Source organism: Triturus cristatus, chromosome 3_2 (genome assembly GCF_964204655.1).
Source record: "Triturus cristatus chromosome 3_2, aTriCri1.1, whole genome shotgun sequence".
In the NCBI taxonomy this organism is placed as follows: domain Eukaryota; kingdom Metazoa; phylum Chordata; class Amphibia; order Caudata; family Salamandridae; genus Triturus; species Triturus cristatus.
The window spans coordinates 1,017,956,231-1,017,975,350 of record NC_140584.1 but is presented as its reverse complement, the minus strand read 5'-3'; positions in this window follow the sequence as shown (position 1 = coordinate 1,017,975,350).

Sequence of the window (19,120 nt, the reverse complement as noted above, 5' to 3'; positions counted from 1 at the left end):
GGATTCCTTTCTGGCTCTGAAGTTGGCCACTCAAAAGCAATCTTACATGCGGACCATAAGTCCCCTTGAACCACAATGTCAAACAACGTGTTCAAATCAATCCACAATACTTTTGAGATCTTGACAAAGCAATCAACCTGTTTGTACCATTCTACAGGCTTCTCCCTCAGCCGAGGGAAATCCTTCGTAAATGCAGCCAAATCACCCCTACTCCAAAAGCACATGCACGTACCCTCCATTCTGTACCTCTCGTAAAGGGAAATTCCCTATGCCTACTGTCCCTCCACCTGGAGGTGGCGTCTCTAGTACCATCTTTTTGGAACTCTTCTTCTTGGACCATCTTTCCTCCCATTTATCAAGCATGATCCATGCACGCATTGCTATAATCAAATCTCTGATATGGGTTCTCAACCCCATGACCCTTTTCTCTTCCAGTTCTTGGTCGCGATACTGCAACCTATGGCTTCCCTGTAATGACTTTGTTTTAGACAAATCCACCTCATACTTCTTGGCCAACTCTGTCAGTTTCTCATGTGCAGTTCTTGCCTTGCGAGTCACTTCCTTCGCTACAAAAAGTAACTCATCTTGTTCATACATGTATATCCTTTCAAGGGGCAAATTTCCATTTAATATTTCGTTTACTTCTGCTTTCATTCTCACTACATCTAACATCCTCCCATTTTAGGGCGCCTTTCAATATTTCTCGACAAGCTGCACCATTCCGTTTGTTATACTCGCAGCTCTGATCTCGAGATCCACTCTCTTCTGTCATGTTCCTAGGGACTGGTTGGTTTCCTGAATTACCTTGTTCCTCACTCTCTACAGTGCTCTCACACTGATTCCTCGCAGGCGGTACCCACATTCTCACATCTAATCTCGACTCAGCCAAAGACCGTGGTCTTATCGGTCTCGCATCCACCTGTCCCCTAGAGGAGTCTGCGGTGGCTGGAAATGGCGTACTCCATTCTATAGGTCTCGGAGTCTGCTCCATCCCGCTCGCTGTCCCGTTTCCCTCAATGACACTTCTTGATCCAGCAGCTGACTGTGCTAGACTACCAACTCTTTCTTGGCCTGGATCGTAAACTGAAACAATGGGTCCAATGGTAACCGGTACCTTTAAAACATCTGGTAACCTCACACCTCTCCCATCTTCTGTACTTGCTACAGACTGAATCCTCATGTCCTCCGTTCTTGTCGAGATTTTCCTTACTACTCTCACCTCTGACTGAGTCTGTACTCTACTAGTCCCTTCCGTTGGAGCCGACTTTCCTTCATAGTAATCTGGATTGAACGTAGGTGGTCTTTCGGACAACAACCTCTCTAACAAGCTGTCATCCATATCAATATCATCCTCATCTACACTCTTTGCCTTCGCACTGTCTGTTTTCTCTAGTAGCGGGTACAGTCAATCCCCCTCAATCGTTTCCACTCTCCACCTCTTCTCTAGCGCATCCCACCTTGCATCCTGGAATGCCCTGATTGACTTCTTCACTCTTTCTTGACTTCTGTCTCTTTTCCTGTCATACGCTGCTCTGATCCATGTATGTAATGCCTCAAACTGAGTCGGTCTCGGCAGAGGTCACAATGAAGACATCACAGATTTCAACTGATACAACACATCTAACCTGAAGGTACCATATCGTGGGAATGTCAGCTCTCCCTCACCATGAGTCATTTTATGCCAATTTTCAAGCCAAATTATTGTATGCAATCCCACATTCTTTGCCATATAGTGCTCTGGAGTATCCTCGGGAGGGGCTTCTTCTCCCCCTCGAGCAAACCACATGTTCGTCACCTCTACATAATTCTTGGAAAACTTTAAAACATTTCATGATGAACAATTTTTGATCGCGCACAATTTTTTCGTTCACTTCCCGATGTCAATCCACCAATAGCAGCGCGACTCACACCAACCGACCTATCGCAGCGTGACACCTTCTGTCATCACACTTCCTCCGCTCGCAGCAGTTCCCCTCCTTCACAATTCACATCTCACCCATGCATTCATCCCATTCACACTCTGAAGTAATTATCTGTCCAAAACGACCGGACAATCACTTCTCAGACTGCCTACGACATTCTCTCGAAATTGTTGACCTCAAACCTGGCAACTGTCTGTCCACGAAACGACCGGACAATCGCCTCAACTGATAGGTTTCAAACACTCAGTGTTCCACATACAACAACCCACGACCAGCGTCGGTTACTCACGCATTCGCTCCCCCTATCTCGGTCTGGTTAATCGATGACGTCTCACAATTCCCTTACAATGGTCAACAAAATCTACCTTGGGTGTCTTCTACACCACAACTTCTCAGACTACTCGCCGAGTCTAAGAATCCCCAGGCTGCGCGCGCTCACAGCCTGATCTCACAATCACTCAACTCTCATACCAACTCCGCGAGACATCACACAATCAAATCAACACTGCAATCTACAGCGTACATCACCCTATTCATACTCACTCCTCCATGAACTGCTGCTTTCCGCTGCAACGCTAATTTCCATCAATCTCCATCAACTGCCATCCGATGGGTCACCATCCCTCGAATTCTATGGACCTCTAGAATCTCTTATCGTGATCTAGATATCCCCTCACTATCAGAGATAACCATCCAACTCTGCTACCAACTGATGACGCCGGATTCTTATCTACCTTACCATCACCAAGAATCCTCTCAGGTCGCCAGGATCTTTTTATCTGTTAAATAGTGTAGAGGGGAGGAAATCAAATTTGAACACATAATCAATATTTGAATTTATTCTCTGAAAGGACCACTGACTCCAAATCTAAATTTTTAGGAATTTATTACAACCAAGAATAACTGCACGTACAAACACCTCAATACAAGGTGAAGAAAATAAATGGGCACTAATACAAATGAAATTCTACGCAGGAGTCTCATCCGACTCAGAATAAGAATAATAATCAATTCCAGTAACATCAGAAATGCGATAATTACTCCCGTCTCTATATTAGAAGTCATTAGCCTAAAAGAAAATCAGTTAGTCTATATCTACTCTATCTCTAAGGTGACATCCCTACTTAGCATTTTCCCTTCCAGGCAAGAGAGTAAAAAGGTGTCAGCAGTGAAGACTTCCTTAGAAGTGTACTCACTTAGTCAGAGCTCGCTCTAAGATGCTCCTTCTAGCTTCCCATCTACGCCGCAACTGCTCAACCCTCGGGGCACTGTCCCTAATACAAAATCTCTAAAACATAGAACACGCCCTCCGGGACACCTCTTCAGCCAGGTCTTCTTCCAGTACTTTTCCAGCAAAACTTGTATCCCATCCAGCGACGGTTAGCTTGACCTTGGGTCCCAGACACCTTCGCTGCCGAAAGTATCATCCCTAAATTCCGGTGTACTCCCATATTGGCTTCTCGTACCATTCTAACTCCTAAAACAAAAGCCTAGTCTCTCTAACAAGCTAAGTTTCCTTGCACCTGCAACAGAAACATGAGGACGAAAAACTTTCCACTTCTCTGAGATTTTCTAACGTCCTGAAACCCCAAAGCCTTTCCAAGGGAAATCCTTTTGGCCTACAATATTTAGCTAACATAAGAAATGAACAGGCCTTTCTCTTTAAATGTATATGTGATCAGGCCTTTACACAATTTAACCCCACACTTCTAGAATCACACTATAAGCATTAACTTCATTACACTTCATATATGAATAAGCAAACTACATGTGCAGACTTTAATTTTGTGCACGTTTAAACCTAATGCACTGCATCACATGAAAACCAATCATTATGCGTTGACTAAAATACATTTGCAGTGAACTATGACATTGCTCTTCATGAAAGGCATGATTACATCTCTGATCACACTATTTATAAGCAGATTTGAGTAATATATTTCTAAGTCACACCTTAATACAATTTCGATTAATATGTGGGTGCGGACTAACAGTGAATATGATGCACCCCTACAATTTTCTGAATAACGTGGCGCTCTATCAGATCCAAGGTCAAATACAGACAAGGTGGACAAGGTCCTTTTTACTGCTCCCACATAGTCCACAGTCTTTAGGCCCATCGTGGACCCAAGTTGGCTGGTCCATGGTGGATGGAAATTTACCCAGACGCAGGGCCATTAATTGTAGTTTCCTGTGGGCCGAGAACGTAATAGTTAAGTATGGTGCTGGGGTGAGTGATTTGTAATTGGATATTACCATCCAGGCATGTTTTCTTGTGCTAAAGGTGGTTTTGTCTGCTAGCAACGAGTGGAGCTTTGCTGATTTATTTATAGCTTGCTTAAAGGCTGAGTAGGGCAGATTGATTTCCCAAAGTTCTCTTGTACAAGTATCTGTTAGAGCCTTTTTTAGGTATTGGTTGTGTGGAGACATTGCATCTTCCTCTATTTCGTCCCACAGAGCCTTATTCAGTTCTGAGACTGCTATGTTTTTTTTCAAGCTGTACCATTACTTGATGGTTGCATACTTCCTTCCCAGCGTTTCGTTTGTTACCCCAAATTCTAATCTGGTCTGCGCTGGTGAAGCTCCCTGATGGATTTTAAAGACTGTTTTGTAGATTGCCACTTGTGCTTTGTTAAGTAGGTTTGCGTCTTTCCCATAGAGAGCTGTGCTGCCGTAGGATAGCATAGGTAGCGTTTTGGCATTTATTGTTGCCAGTAGGGGTTTGAATGATGGCCCCTTGAGCTTTTCAGATAAGGACATGAAGGCGAATGATAAGGCGTTTGCTCTCTGAGAAATGTAGGCTTTTTACTGCTGATGTTTTTTTTTTTTTATGTATTTTTATTGACTTTTGACAGCAATTATCCAGACATCAAATTGCAAGGCAACGACATATTCGTGCTGAGCACCAGTTACAGAGAATTGCAATATGCCATCCTGATACATATATAACACTGTCGCCAGTATCTGAATACTCCATGCGTCATTTTAGTTTTATATCGTAAAATTTTGTTCCAAACTATGCTCTTCTAAAAAACAACAACTACCCACTCCCTCCCTCCCCTGCAAGCCCGGCCAACAAGTCTCAATAAAAACACATTTGCATGCCCAACACACAATCCTCCGTGTATCCTGGCTCCGTGTTCCGTGTCGTGTGTATCCTAAATCCCTGATGTAATGACAAATATATTCCCCGATGATGCCATGGGCCCGTACGCCCTCCGATCAGTAGTCTAAATTCAGTGTAGACCCTCACCCGGTCCCTCAATAGGATAATATATCTACCACTATGTATTTTTCTATCATTGCATTCCAGTCTGATGATATCGGTGTCCTACGTAGGCCTCTATATTCCTCCCTCTGCAGTTCAGCCCCCTCCGCCCTACCCCAACTAATTACTTCTGCTTGCTGCTGATGGTTGTGCCGGTTATCGAAGTAGAACCCCAGGTACTTGTAGTTAGGTACTACTTCTAACTTTTTGCCCTCCAGTTGGAATTGTTGATTGGCAGTCCGTCGTCTAGTGATAAGCATTTTTTTGCTTTTTGCGATGTTTATCTCTAAGTTATTGTTGGCTATAAATTCCGACATTCCCGCAAGTGACCTTTGTAAGCCTATCTTGGTTAGGCTCATCAAAAGGACATCGTCCGTGTAGGATAAAGGGGTTAGGGGTAGGGTATCTAGTTTAGGTGGATGGGATATGATCTTGTTGAGCTTTGGCGCGAGGTCTGCCATGAAAAGATTGAAAAGATGAGGGCCAGGACACAACCTTGTTTGAGCCCTTTGCTGGTTTTAACCTTTCTTGATAGGCTTGCTCCATCTCCCCGTTTTACTCTCATCCATGTGTTGGAGTATAAGAGCAATATTCCTCTGAGTATTTTATCCAGGACGTTCCAGCTGCGCAGTTTTCCCCATAGAATGTTACGGTCCACGCTATCGAAGGCCGCCTTTAGGTCGATGAAGCAGAGATGCCGCTGTTGTTCCCTTCGGATGTATTTATCGGCTATCAGTGAGAGTGATAAAATATTTGTTGTTGTCTCACACCTTTTCCTGAAGCCTCTTTGATTAAGCGGGATTCGTTTTATGCTGTCAGACCAAGTGGTAAGATCTTCCAAGAGAAACGAGGCATAGTATTTCGCATCCACGTCCAAAAGTGCTATCAGCCTGTAGCTCGCTATCTCCACCTTTGAATATCGAAGTAATTACTGAGCCTTGCCAGCTTGACGGAATTTGACATCCTCTGTCTACTTCGTCAAACTGTTTTTTTAGTCTTCCGCTCCAGAAGTCTGGGTCAGATTTAAAATTTATTGGGGGGGATGCCATTTGGACCTGGGGCCCCGCTACCACGGCTCTTCCTAAGTGTTCTTCTTACCTCTTTGTCACTGAGGCCTGGATGTCTGAGTACGTCTGCTATCTTATAGCTCTCACTCGATTGTGCCTCTTCTACATAGTGCAGTGTAGGCCGTTGGCCCGTTCCAGGTGCTTGCACTGCCCTCCGTTCTTCTCTCAAGTATACTTCTTCTATGTTGTACAATGTGGGTCGTCCACCGGTTGGGGAGCTGTTTGTTGCTTTTGAGGCCCTCCTGTCGTTGATTAGTTGTTCCTCACACTCCTTGGGTGACACTTGTGTCCTCTGTCTCCATTCTAGGTGTGTCAGAGGTGCTGTGTCTGTGAATCTCTTTGTTATTAGTGTGGCCCAATCGGCTTCTTGTACACTTGAAGTAGTTGGGTTTGCTGGGTGGTTTTGCCCATTTATTGTTCTCCAAAACGCACTTAAGGTTTTTTGCAGTGCAAAGTAGTTTTGCCCAAAATTCGTCCTCTCTTTTATGTTCCCACAATGCCTTTTTGTATTTTTTCTTGAGGTTCTGTCTTTGGTCCCAGTCTGTGTGTGACGTAGCTGTTTTTTTCAGTATCCTTGGGTTTTTCCTTATTTCTAACTTGAGTTTAACCAGTTCCGTTGAAAGTGGCTTGTTGTATTTTGATGCCCGAGCTTTTTTGTGTGTGACGGACATAATTGTTGTTAGCTCTTCTGTGAAACTCTCCCAGTTTTGAATCTGGTTGTGTGTGCTTGTTTCACTTTCTATTTTCATTCTCTGAACTTTTACTTAAAGGTCTTTAATGTTGTCTGTTGACCATTTCAATAGTTTCAGGTTGGTTGAGAACGAGCTGTCATCAATTATCCTACTATTTTGGTGTTTAGTAGGCTTTAAGTTGAAATAGGTGTGCTGGTATGAATGGTCGCTTTTTGTCGTGAATTCAATTGAGAACTGTTGTAGAAAGGGCAGTAGTGGGAGTGATACTTCTGTGTAGTCGAGCCTAGATAGTGTGGACCCTCCAAGATAAGTGTACTTTGGAGGGTAGTCTTCTGGAGTTCTACCATTTAGGATCCGCAGGCCCAGGTATTCCAAGGTTGTTACCAGTTGTTGCCCTACTCGATCGAGGTGCTCTGGTTTGAGCTGGTATTGGGGTTTCACGTTCCATAACTCATTGTTTGCTGCTAGCTTGTCATCTTCTTCTGGAGTGTAAATTAAGTTTGAATTAAAAGCACCTGTTAAGATGATTTCCCAGAAAGGGTTGTTGTTTCGTATGGCGTTGATCGTGGTTATAAACTGGTTTATCTGGGCTTGCTTCTCTTTCGCGTATGGGTGTACATAGATGTTTGCTAGTAGTACAGGGGCCCCTCTGCCGGGAAAAGACAGTTTTATTAGTTGCACCTTTGGCCCGTTTGGAGCTATTTGCTCAGATCTGATGTTGATGTCTGTCGCAACGTAGACAGATAGCCCCCCTTTTGGGCGGCCATGCTTGCTGCTTTTTTCTGCTGGAGTGCTGAAGTGCGTGTACCCGACAAGCGGCAGCTCCTGTAGTGCACATGTCTCTTGTAAGGCGAATATGTCGCATGATGCCCAATTTCAGAGGGGCCAGCCATCTTCTAGCCATTTCCTGGTGCCGGCTATGTTCCATGATATTAAATGGAGGGTGTCTTGACAGTTGTTCGTTGGCTGTTTGTGGCATGGTCAATTGTCTTTCTCCTTGTTCAGCGTTCCAGCTAACCAGCTCCAGTAATCTACGGCGCCTTGAGTATTTTCTTGTCTTCCTAGGTTATCCACGCTGTGTCTTGCCGGTGGTGGGCTGTGCCCTCTTGCATTCCGAAGTACTGAGGGTACCTGTTCCTTTGTCTCTGGCGTGCGTCCCGCTTTTTCCTTCACCACCGATGATACCCTGAGTGGACCTGGGTAGCGTGGTTTTGCCAGTCTTGAGAGTCTTATGCCCTATGTGTCAAATTGTTGCTTGAAGGTCATTATTAGCTGAATGATCTCCTCCGATTGCCATGTCGTAAGAGTTTGTTCCAACGTCTTGTTGTGTTCTAGTTTACAGAATTCCATTGAGAGTAGATGGGCTGAGTTTAGGTGTTGTAGCCCTTGGATGTTTGCAAACAGTTTGAGTATGTTGCCCCTATTTAGTGTGTTGTGCAACCCCTGAGTTTCTTATTCCGGAGTTAATAGCAGTTGTTGGAGGTGTTGTTCATCCTTCCTCATCCAGCTGCCGGCACGGGCTTCATGGTCTGTCCTGCAGTAGGGGCTGGCTTCGTGGCGTGGTCCCGTCATGGTGGGTGTTTGTGTTGAGCGCTTTCCATTATTCGGCTTAGTGCTTGTTTCGGCATTTTGTGGTGTATTTGTTAATGGTGGCCTACTGGCCTGGTTATTCTCTTTCCCAATTACACCGTTGGTGTTACTTTCGGGAATTGGTTCCCTCGTGTGGATTGCCTGTGCACCTTCCCAGGGGGCAGCTTCTCCCTTGTTTTTTATATTTACACTTTGGCCTCCGTGATGTAGGACAATCTTTATAGCTGAGGTGGCGAGTGGGCTCTTAACTGTCCCACCTGGGGGTTTCTTTGTGTCGTTGCCTTGCGGAGTTTTTGTAGTATTAGGAATTTCCTCTTGGTTGTTACCTGGGCGTTCAAACTGGATTTGGTCCTTGTTCCCTCGTGCCTTACTTTGTGTCTTGCTCTGTTGAGGGTTTAACGTCTCTTTACCAGGTGAGGTAAATGTTGTTCCTTCCGTCCGCTTCTCCAGTTTGGCACAGGGTTTAGACCCACGCGGCATGGGATTTTTGTTTTGCCCTTCTTTTTTTTCTTGTTGTCTTGTCTCAATGCTTTGTGGGCAATCCGTGTGTTCACTTTTTTTGGTGGTTACCCATGTTGCCTTTGCAAGCGCTTGTTTTCACGATGCCCTCTGTGCAAGTACTGCTCTGTGGGCTTGGTGTTTGTTCTTTCTGTATTGCAGGGCCCACACTCGTCTTGGGGCTTGCTGCTTTGTCCTTTCTGTCTTGTTTGGACTCTGCTGTACTGTTCGTGATGTGGTCACGTTGTTCCTTTGAGATTAGATCGTCCCTTCCTGTTTTATCTAGAGACTGCTTTTTTGGTGCCTCAGTCGATGTGTCCATTGGGTCCTCAGACGATCTGGTAATGTTTAGTGCGTGATCATTTTTTCTGATGTGGTGAATATAGGGAACATTTTCGGCCCATGCTTTGTGTTCCCTGACGATAGTTTGTTCCTTGCTTTCCTTTCACGTTTTTTTTATCATCTAGTCAGTGTAATTTGTTTAGATGAGACAGATACGTTTGACGTGGGACCTGCCTTTTCCGAGTCTTTGTCCGTCTGTTTGAGAGGGATTCGTTGTGTGTTATAGTCAGCTTCTTTGTGCTTGAAGCGAGGCGGGCTTGATTGTCTGAGCGCTAGAATTTGTTCTAAAAAATTAGGAAGGAGGCTCCTTTCGTCTATAATTGGGCCACGTGAACAGGGACTTTGTTCTAATATGTATTTTGATTGAGCTGTTGTTATCAATTTATTCAGTTTGTCCAGTTTAATGTCTATCCCTGCGATGTAGTGAGCTATGGTGTTCATTAGGTCTATTTGAACGTCCAGTTTATCCGATTGCCAATTGAGTGCCTTTGCGGATGACTGGAGAGTTTCTATGACTGATGTGAGAAGCTCCAGATGGGTTATGGCGGCACTGTGTCCAGTCTTTTGGTATGATAAATGACCAGCTCCCAGATCTTGCTCTCGGTATAGTGGGCTATTGCTGGAGTTCAGGGTTGAAGTCGTTCCTGTTCCAGTTTTATCCAGTATATTATCCTGGTTATCCTCCTGGATGGTCGGCTCCCTTTCGTTAAGTTTGGGGGGTTTATTGGCCGCTGCTGTTTTGAATTTGGATTTGGTTTTGCTTGAGTCTTGTGACGTCTCCTTGTTAACTGTCGGGCTTGATGTGGAACCTAGGAACTTCAACCATGAAGTTTCAGAGTCATTCAAGTCATTCAAGTCGTTCGCTTCTGCTATACTTGGCATTTGCGCCTTGTGTATCTGGGCTTCAGTTCTCCATGCCAGTTTGACGACTGGTTCATGTCTTGGTGACTTTGTTAGGGCGCTAGGTGATGTGAGATTCATGATGGAAGTTAAAACAGTTTTAGGGGTTGCGTGTGGTTCTGGTTTTGTTGAGCTTTCTCCATGAGTCTCTCCTTCCTTCCTCCAATTGCTATCTGTGACAAGAGGAGTTGTGGCTGTTATGTTCAGTTTGCCATGGCCCTCTGCTGATGTCTCCAACTCGGTTGCTGATGCTGATGTTTCCCCTGTGCCGACCTGAGCAAGGGTAGTTTCTCTCAGCTGTTTGTTCTCTCCAGTTTCCTTGTGTTGTTGTTTATATACTTTTCTGTCATCCTGATGTGGGCTTTGGATTTGGCCACTTGAGGTTGTTTGGTCCTCTAAGGGGGCCGTTAAACCCAAGGATGGCTGGGCAGTTAAAACTCTTAGAGCGGTAGCTGGTCCTTTGTTGTGATCTGCCTTCTTGGGGGTTAGAGGGGCGGGCAGACCTGGCAAAGCTCGTGGAGTGGAGAAGAGTGTGGCCCCTGTGTTTTTCAGGAAGAAGAAGGCCTTGTTTATTCATGTTGTCCCTCTCCCTTCCTGGTTCTTGTTCATGGTTGCAATTGGAGAGATTAGTAGGCTTTGTACAGCTGTTGATGTTCCTTTTTTTGTCTGCATTGGGTTGTAGGCTTTGATTTGTTTTTGTTTTGTGTTCCCTTGGTCGGCGCTGGGGGTTTTCTTCGCCTTTTGGGTTTTTTGGGGCTGCTTCGGCGTCCGCCTGACCCTGCCCGATCTCATCCTCCCTGGATTAGTAACTGTGTTTAGCCTTTTGACTTTTGACTTTCGGTTTTCAAGTTCTGCTTAAGCTGGGTTTTTTTTTTCTGTTGACAGTCGGCAGCTGCCTATTGTGGCCCAAGTTAGTCCCTGCTGACCCTGGCTTAGTTTTGGCTTGGTCCCAGTTTTTGCCCAGCTCAGGCCCAGACTTTATCCACCCGTGCCAGAAGCGGGCCAATAGTTGGGTACACGTGGCAAGATATGTTGGGATATACAATATGGTGTATGGCTTATGTATGGCTTGTGCTTGCACTTCGTTGGTTCTACTTTCTGTAGCTCTTAAAGGCTCTTCAAGCTCCTCGGCTCCTGACGCTGCTGACTGTGTCACACTGCGCTTTGATGCTGCCTTAATGTTGCCGATGCCGCTGTACAGCTCCCAGTGGCCAGGGGTGGCCAGGGGTCGCTGTTCCCCCTAGTGCACCCGCTTGTGTGTCACTGTGGCGCTCCCTTGGGCTTCCAGGTCCTGGGCCTGGGCCTGGCCAGGACCTGACATGGGCCTGGCCTGGTACAAGCCACAAGCCTCACCCCTGCTCCCGCTGCCTCAGCTCAGCTGCCTCAGCCACTGCTCCTACAGTACACCCGCAAGACTCACCGCCATACGCTGTCAGGCTGTCGGGCGGGAGGGCAGTTCTGCTGCTCGATGAGGCTTGTAGGGCTCGGCGGGGTAGCTCTTATCTCTCGGCTCACTGCACACCGCTCGATGCGCTCAATGCACCGCTTGTCACTCCCGCTCCCGCTCCGCTCCGATCCGCTCTGCTCTGCTCCGCTCCCGACACGTTGAGTGAGACGAGATGACGTCGGGAGTCAGGGACCCCCTACGCGGTGTGGGATCAGTCGGGATCAGCCGGGGGGCGGCCAGGTGCTTCAGCGGTACCTCGCGGTGCGGCAGAGCTGGGGCAGTTGGCGTATTCTCCTAGCTCTCTCGTCGAAGAGTGGCAACCTGCAAGTTGCGGACTCGACTCGCAGCTCTCCACAACCTGTAGTCAGTGCTCTCTGGGACCCCCTACGAAGGGTCTCATAAATTCGATTGCATCTTCTTTACAGTGTTTCCAGAATAGTGGCCCTTCACCTGAACTTCTCAACTCCAAAAACTATCCCAACCATGATATTGGGCGCGCCATACGCTCACTTGACTCATTCAGCCAAACTCCTGTTACTCTACTTTTCTAGTCCATCTTGCTCCTTTTCAACCGAAATCCCAAACCCTTTGTTGTCCTTAAAACATTCCTTATCTCCAGAACCTGTCCCTGTACCCTCCCTTCCAATACCTGAAAAGCACCAAAAAACACATAGTAGTGAACAGTGCACCAAAAAACTCAGCTCCTCGCAGATGGATGCACAATTCTCACCTGGCCCAGCTGCCTTCAGCACCGATTGCCTCAACCGCTCTGTCCTAGTGTTTTCTCTGGAACATCCATCCAAAATCCCCTTTCCCAATGCTACCCCACACGAAACAGATCCCCACAACACTTTTCTGAATAAAGCAAATCCGGGCATTTTTACACTAAATTGTCACAGCATGTGAGAATTTGGCCTGGTATATGCTGTCTACTAGTTATAGTGGGTACCTTGTGTGAGAAGTTGGCCTGATGTATGATGTCACTAGTTCTAGTGTACACCTTATATCAGTCCAAACAACCCTTATGGTGATTGGTTGTAAAGTCAACCTTATAGACCAGCTATCCTAGTGGTAGCATGGACAAGAGCAGTCTTAGGCTAAACTCTGAATGGCATGTGAAGCCAGCTGTGATACCATATATAATCCCTTGAATACCAAATGAAAGGACACCACAACAGATATATATATATAAAATAAAGTGTATTTATTCTAGTCAAACCCTCAGCACTCTTTATGAGATTAGAGGTAAGTACAACACGGTCTTATTTAAGCATACATTAAGTCACACAGGTAAGTAATACAGTTAGGCCCTAGGGGCCACGCAAACCATATACTAAAGAAGTGGTATAAGGACCACTGTCAGGGAAATAGGATAGGCCTAGGCCTAGGGAATCGCTGGGCTACACTACACTAGCAACAGTTAGGAAGTGGGAGGCCCACGGGATTCAGGTGCAGAGTGGAAACACTCACGCGTAATGCGTAAAAGTCGATAGAATTACTAGCAGTTAGAACTTAACAGTTTAAGGACACTTCTGAAGCAGCTAGAGAGTCGAGACTCGGAAACTAGACCCTAGGATAGTCACTACCCTTGTGAGCACCGAAGTACCCAAGTTACCTAGCCCACGGACTGCGGGTGCATAGGTGTGAACTTGCGTCGGGTTTCGTCGTGGACTTCTATGGATGCCTGAAGGAAAGTTGCTGACAGGCGGTCAGTGAAGAGTGTCCGGTGGATCCCAAGGCTGGGATCAAGAAGAGAGGATACCTGCAAGCAGAAGGGACAGAGTCAAGGTCACTAGCCAGTGACCACGTGGAACCAGGAAGGAACCAGGCGATGTCGTGAAGATTGCAGGTGAAGGTGAAGCTTGTCGCTGCAGCCACGGGTACCAGGAGACGTCGAGGACGACCAGGACCAGGAGGCGAGCTGTCCCTCGAAGGCTCTTGCTGTCGGCGGCGTCGAAGTCGAACTAGGACTCACCAAGCCTTGGCAAGCGGAACCCACGAAGATTGGAGGACTTGCTTCTGGTGCAGACCAGGAAGGTCTGGGGTGCTTCTCTTTTGCAAAGAAGCGGGAGCCAGTCTGGAGGAGCCAAACCAGCAGTGAAGATTTCAGGGTGCGTCGTCACAAAGGCCACTAGCCAACGGGCAAGCAACCGGACAGGCGCGGCAAGCAGGAAAATGCAGAAGGGCCCCACGCAGGACTCGTGGAGTGTGGGGGGCTGATCTTCGGTGCAGATGGTTCTTGGGGTTGGGGCTTCTCAATCCCCGGTGCACAACTTCGAGGGTGCCTCAGAAGCTGCACTGGAAGATACTAGCCACTTTTCCCAGGTAGCCGGTCCCACGTCTCTCGTCGCCTCCACGGATCTCAGCTCGGCTGTGGATGTGGATCAGGGTCGGAGAAGTCTGGAAGTCAAGACTCTGGTCGGGCTCTGCAGTCGGTCCCTCGTAGAACTTTAGCAAAGTAGTCTCTTGATGGTGCCTGTTTGCACAAGGTAGCCACTCCTTGGCCACAAGAGAGATTATTCAGTCTTCTTCTTTCGTCGAATGTCGAAGGTCCAGAGTTTCTGTTCAAGCTGCAGGTTCAGGATAATCTAATCTCCTGAGGCCCAGCTACCACTCTTATCCAACTCTGGGGGGCTGGGTTACCTGCTAGGTCACGCCTTATGGGTGGGACCTGGCAGGGGGGTGGTTACACCCCCTTCCCTTTGTCCAGTTTCGTACCAGGACTGGGGCTGGAGTGCCCCAGCACCGGTTTGAACTGGACTATGCACGGGACACCTTGTGTGCCCCAGGCATGTCTCATTCTTTTCATCCCTCCCTGCCCCAATACACTAAGGCCTGTCTGGGGTGGTGCTCGCACCTCCCAAGGCAGGAAACCTATTGTCCAAGCCTCCCTTGCCGGGATCACTCCCAGCAGCAGGAGGTCAGACTCGTGTCTGTGGCAGCAGCATCCATTTTGTGATGCTGGGGCTCTGGTTAACTTTAACCGGGTAAGTAGGTTACAACATGTCTTCTCCCTCTAGAAGGGAGGGATAATATCTTCATACCCAGAAATGGGATGGGGGTATTATTCCAAAGTGTTAAACACCTTACACGACATGTTTTGATAAAGCCAAACCATAGTTACCATAACCGTTTAAGATTATAAGGCACTTTAAGAGTATATGGTAGGCGATATCATAGAACAGCTATAAGGACATGGTTCCGAAAGCTGCAGACAGGCTCAGCTCATGCTAGAGCACCATCCCACATGTTACCAAGCACTCTGCCTCCAGGATTGTTTAAGGCCTGCCATAGGAGTGGCTGATAGGTACACATGTGTCTATATGTAAGTTAGGTATAGGAATACTACACCTAAGCAAGGAGTGATTACACAACCTTGCCCCAGCTGAGTGATCAGCCAGTTGTGTCATAATGGAAGGCCAGGCCAGGGGTGGCATAATACATGCTGCAGCCCCTGGTAGGCCTAGGGTACACCTATGCCCTGGGTACCTAAGGTACACTGTACAGGGGCCAATAAGGTGATCCTATCCAAATGGGTTATGTACCTAAAGTACATAGTATCAATTTAGAGAGAGAACAGCAGGGCTGTGGGTCTGGTTAGCGGGCCCACAGCCACATCTAAGTCGAAAACCAGTAAAGCAAAAGCAAAAAGTGGGGGTGAACATTGAAAGCAGACCCTACTCTCCTACACCTTGCACCAGTCCAAACAACCCTTATTGATGCTTAGGTTTAAGACTAACCTGATTGAAAGCTATCCTAGTGGTAGCTATGGAGAGCAGCCTTCAGGCTAAGTCTTGAAGGAGTGTAAAACAGCTTGGTTTACCAGATTATAACCTCTTGAATAACTAAATGAAAGGAGAACCACACAAGGTATATATAAAATATATGTGTTTATTTCTAAACACTCTTTACTAACCTCTTTATGAGGTTAGAGAGCAAGGCACACAATAATACAGTTCTAAAACACAATATACAATGGGCCCCAAGGGGAGACCAAACCATATATTAAGAAAGTGGTATAAGAGCCACGACTTGACTAGACACAGTGCCTAGAGCACGTGGAATCGCTGGGACCCCAAGGAACCACCCAAGTTAGTGACACAGGGGACCCACGGGGGACGCTTGCATTGTGAAAACACAGCCGCGAGCTCCGTACAATCCTCTGGGAAAGTCGCGGTTGGAATTTTAGAGTTTAAGGACACTTAGGAGAGGACTTGGAGCAAACCCTTTTAGGCTTAGAAGGTTCTAAGGCTAGCACCCACGTGAGCACCGGAGTACTCGTGTTACCTAACCCAGGGAAGCCGGGTGCATAGGTGTCAAATGGTGTCGGGAATCTTTGATGTCGTCAATGGAGAGTTGCTGCAAAGTGCTGCTGCCGTGGAAAGGAAAAGTGTCTGTTGTGATCCAAGCCTGGATCAAAGATGTGAAGGGGCACGATGGAGGAATGCCCACCAATGGGTGTTGCAGGCGCGATGAGGTGAAGCTTGACTCCACTGCCACACAGACCAGAAAGCGTCAATGATGACCACAGTCTGCAGGCGAGCTGTCCCACGAAGGATGTCTAGTGTTTGGGGGTCGGTGTCCGGATTGGAGACCAACAAGCCTTGGCGGTGAGAGTAAAACGGCTTCGGTGTGGACCAGCAAGGTCCTGTGGACTCCCAAAGTGATGAAGAGTCAGGGCACATCTAAAGCAACCAGGGAAGTCCATTGAAAGTCAAAGTACCCTTCTCAGGGACCCACAAGTCGATGGACAAGGGATCACGAAGGGACCTCGAGAGGAATCACTAGATACCAGCCCACGGGTCACTTGAGGAGTGTAGGCCAGCAAACTTCGGTGAAATCACTGCTCGGGGTCAGGACTATAAGTAGCCCAAAACACAGCCTCAGGGATCGTCAAGAAGCCTATGGTGCTGCAAATGTGCACGGTGTCCAGGGATTCGGGTTGCACGGTCCCGAGGGCTTTGGATCTCAGAGTTGCTGAGAGCATGGATCGGCCTCGGGGAAGCTTGGAAACCCACGTCCTGTGTTGCAAAGTCTTTGGAGTTCTTCAGGAGTTGGGTAGATGCAAACTGGACAGATGCGTCTTTGGTGCCTGCCTTGCAGGGGAGTAACTCCTTTACTCCAAGGGAGATTCTTTGGTCATCCAACGTCGTGTAGATAGTAGAAGTACTGGGATTTTGTAGCAGAGTTTCATCCAGGTAAATCTAAAGTCCTGTAGTCAGGGGTTCCTACTTTATACCCAAGGAAGGGGTGGGACAAACTCTAGGGACCCACCTATGGGAGGATCAGGACAGAGGGGTGGCTACACCCATGTCCTTTGTCCAGTTTCACGCCAGAGCAGGGGCTGAGTGCCCCTGCAACCGGTTTGAGCTGGACTATGCAAAGGGACACCAAATGTGGTCCCCAGTGCAGACATCAAAGCACTCTTGGAGTGCACCCACCCATCCCCAATACACTAAAGCTTGTCTGGGAGGTGGTCACACCTCCCCGAGACAGGAAACCTATTGTCCAGGCCTTCCCTGCCAGAGTTTTGTCCAGCAGCAGGAGGGCAGACTCGTGTCTGTGGCTGGCAGCATCCATTTTGTGATGCCAGGGTCTGTGAAGCTGGTACCGGGTGTACCGGTGAAGTCATGGTTCTCCCTCTAGTAGGATGGAATCATACCTCCCACACCAGTTACTGGTGTGAAGGTATGATTCCAAACACGACATGGTTCCATGCAGCCATTCCAAAGTTAGCATTTACCGCAAGGTTATAATGCACTTAAGAGTATATGGTTTGGCTGCGTCACAAACAACCCCGGAATAAAGGTTATGAAGGCTGCAGAGGGGCTCTGCTCATGCATGGGCACCCTCTCACATAAAACCCAGCACCATGCCTTCAGGATTGATAAGGCCTGCCATAGGGGTGACTGATAGGTTTATATGTGCAGTGGTATGGATAGATATAAGGAACCTATATCTAAGTAAGGGGTGCATACACCACCTTAAACAGACTGCTGTAGCAGATCTGTTGTGTCATTTTGAATGGCTTCCCAGGGGTGGCATAATACATGCTGCAGCCCCTCGTAGGCCTGTGGGGTACCTATTCCCTGGGTTTATAGTATACCATATACTAGGGACTTATAAGGGTACCCCAGAATCCAATCTGTGGTGTACCTAAAGTACATGCAATCAATTTAGAGAGGAAGCAGTGAGGCTGGGGCCCTGAATAGCAGGGTCCCAGCCAGACTAAAGTCGAAAAACGGTGAAACATCAGCAAAAAGTGGGGGTAACCATATGAAGCAGATCCTACTCTCCTACATCCCCCCTCAAACGTAAGGACATCAAACTAATCTTGACCAGTAGAGTCTTCATGTTCTAAGTGGAAATATCTGGAGAGTCCATCTGCATTGGTATGGTTACTCCCAGGTCTATGTTCCACTGTATAGTCCATTCCCTGTAGGGAAATGGATCACCTTAAAAGTTCGGGGTTTTCACCCTTCATCTGTTTTAGCCATAAGAGGGGCTTAAGGTCTGTCTGAACAATGAAGTAAGTGCCAAACAAGTATGGCCTCAACTTCTTCAGAGCCCAAACCACAGCAAAGGCCTCCCTCTCAATAGCTGACCAACGTTTCTCTCTGGGGGTCAGTCTTCTGCTAATAAAAGTTACTGGCTGATCCTGACCTTCATCATTCAATTGTGATAACACAGCCTCTACCCCCAACTCAGATGCATCTGTTTGGAAAATTAATTCTGTGGAGTAGTTATAACTTTGCAGAATGGGAGCAGTGCACATGGCCTGCTTCAGGTCATCAAATGCCCTTTGACAGCTGACGGTCCACTGAACTTTCTTGGGCATTTTCTTAGAAGTTAAGTCATTCAAAGGGGTCACTATGGATCCATAACCTTTGACAAATCTTCTATAGTACCCAGTCAGGCCTAAGAAAGCTTTGACCTGAGTCTGGGTGGTTGGAGCAACCCAGTCCATCATGGTCTGGATTTTGCTCTGCAATGGTTGAACCTGGCCTCCACCTACAAGGTGGCCTAGGTACACAACCTGACTCTGCCCTATCTGGCACTTAGTGGCCTTGATAGTTGGGCCTGCTTTTTACAGGGCCTCCAAAACATTTCTTAGGTGGACCAGGTGATCCTCCCAGGTGGAGCTAAAGACAGCAATATCATCTAGATATGCTGCACTATAGGCTTCCAGGCCTGTAAGGAATTTGTTCACCAACCTTTGAAAAGTGGCAGGTGAATTTTTCAAACCAAAGGGCATCACCACAAATTAGTAATGCCCACTAGGGGTAGGAAATGCTGTCTTTGGCTTTGCATCATCAGCTAGTCTGGTCTGCCAGTAGCCAGCTGTCAGGTCAAATGTGCTAAGAAACTTGGCTGAGGCCAAAGTGTCTATAAGC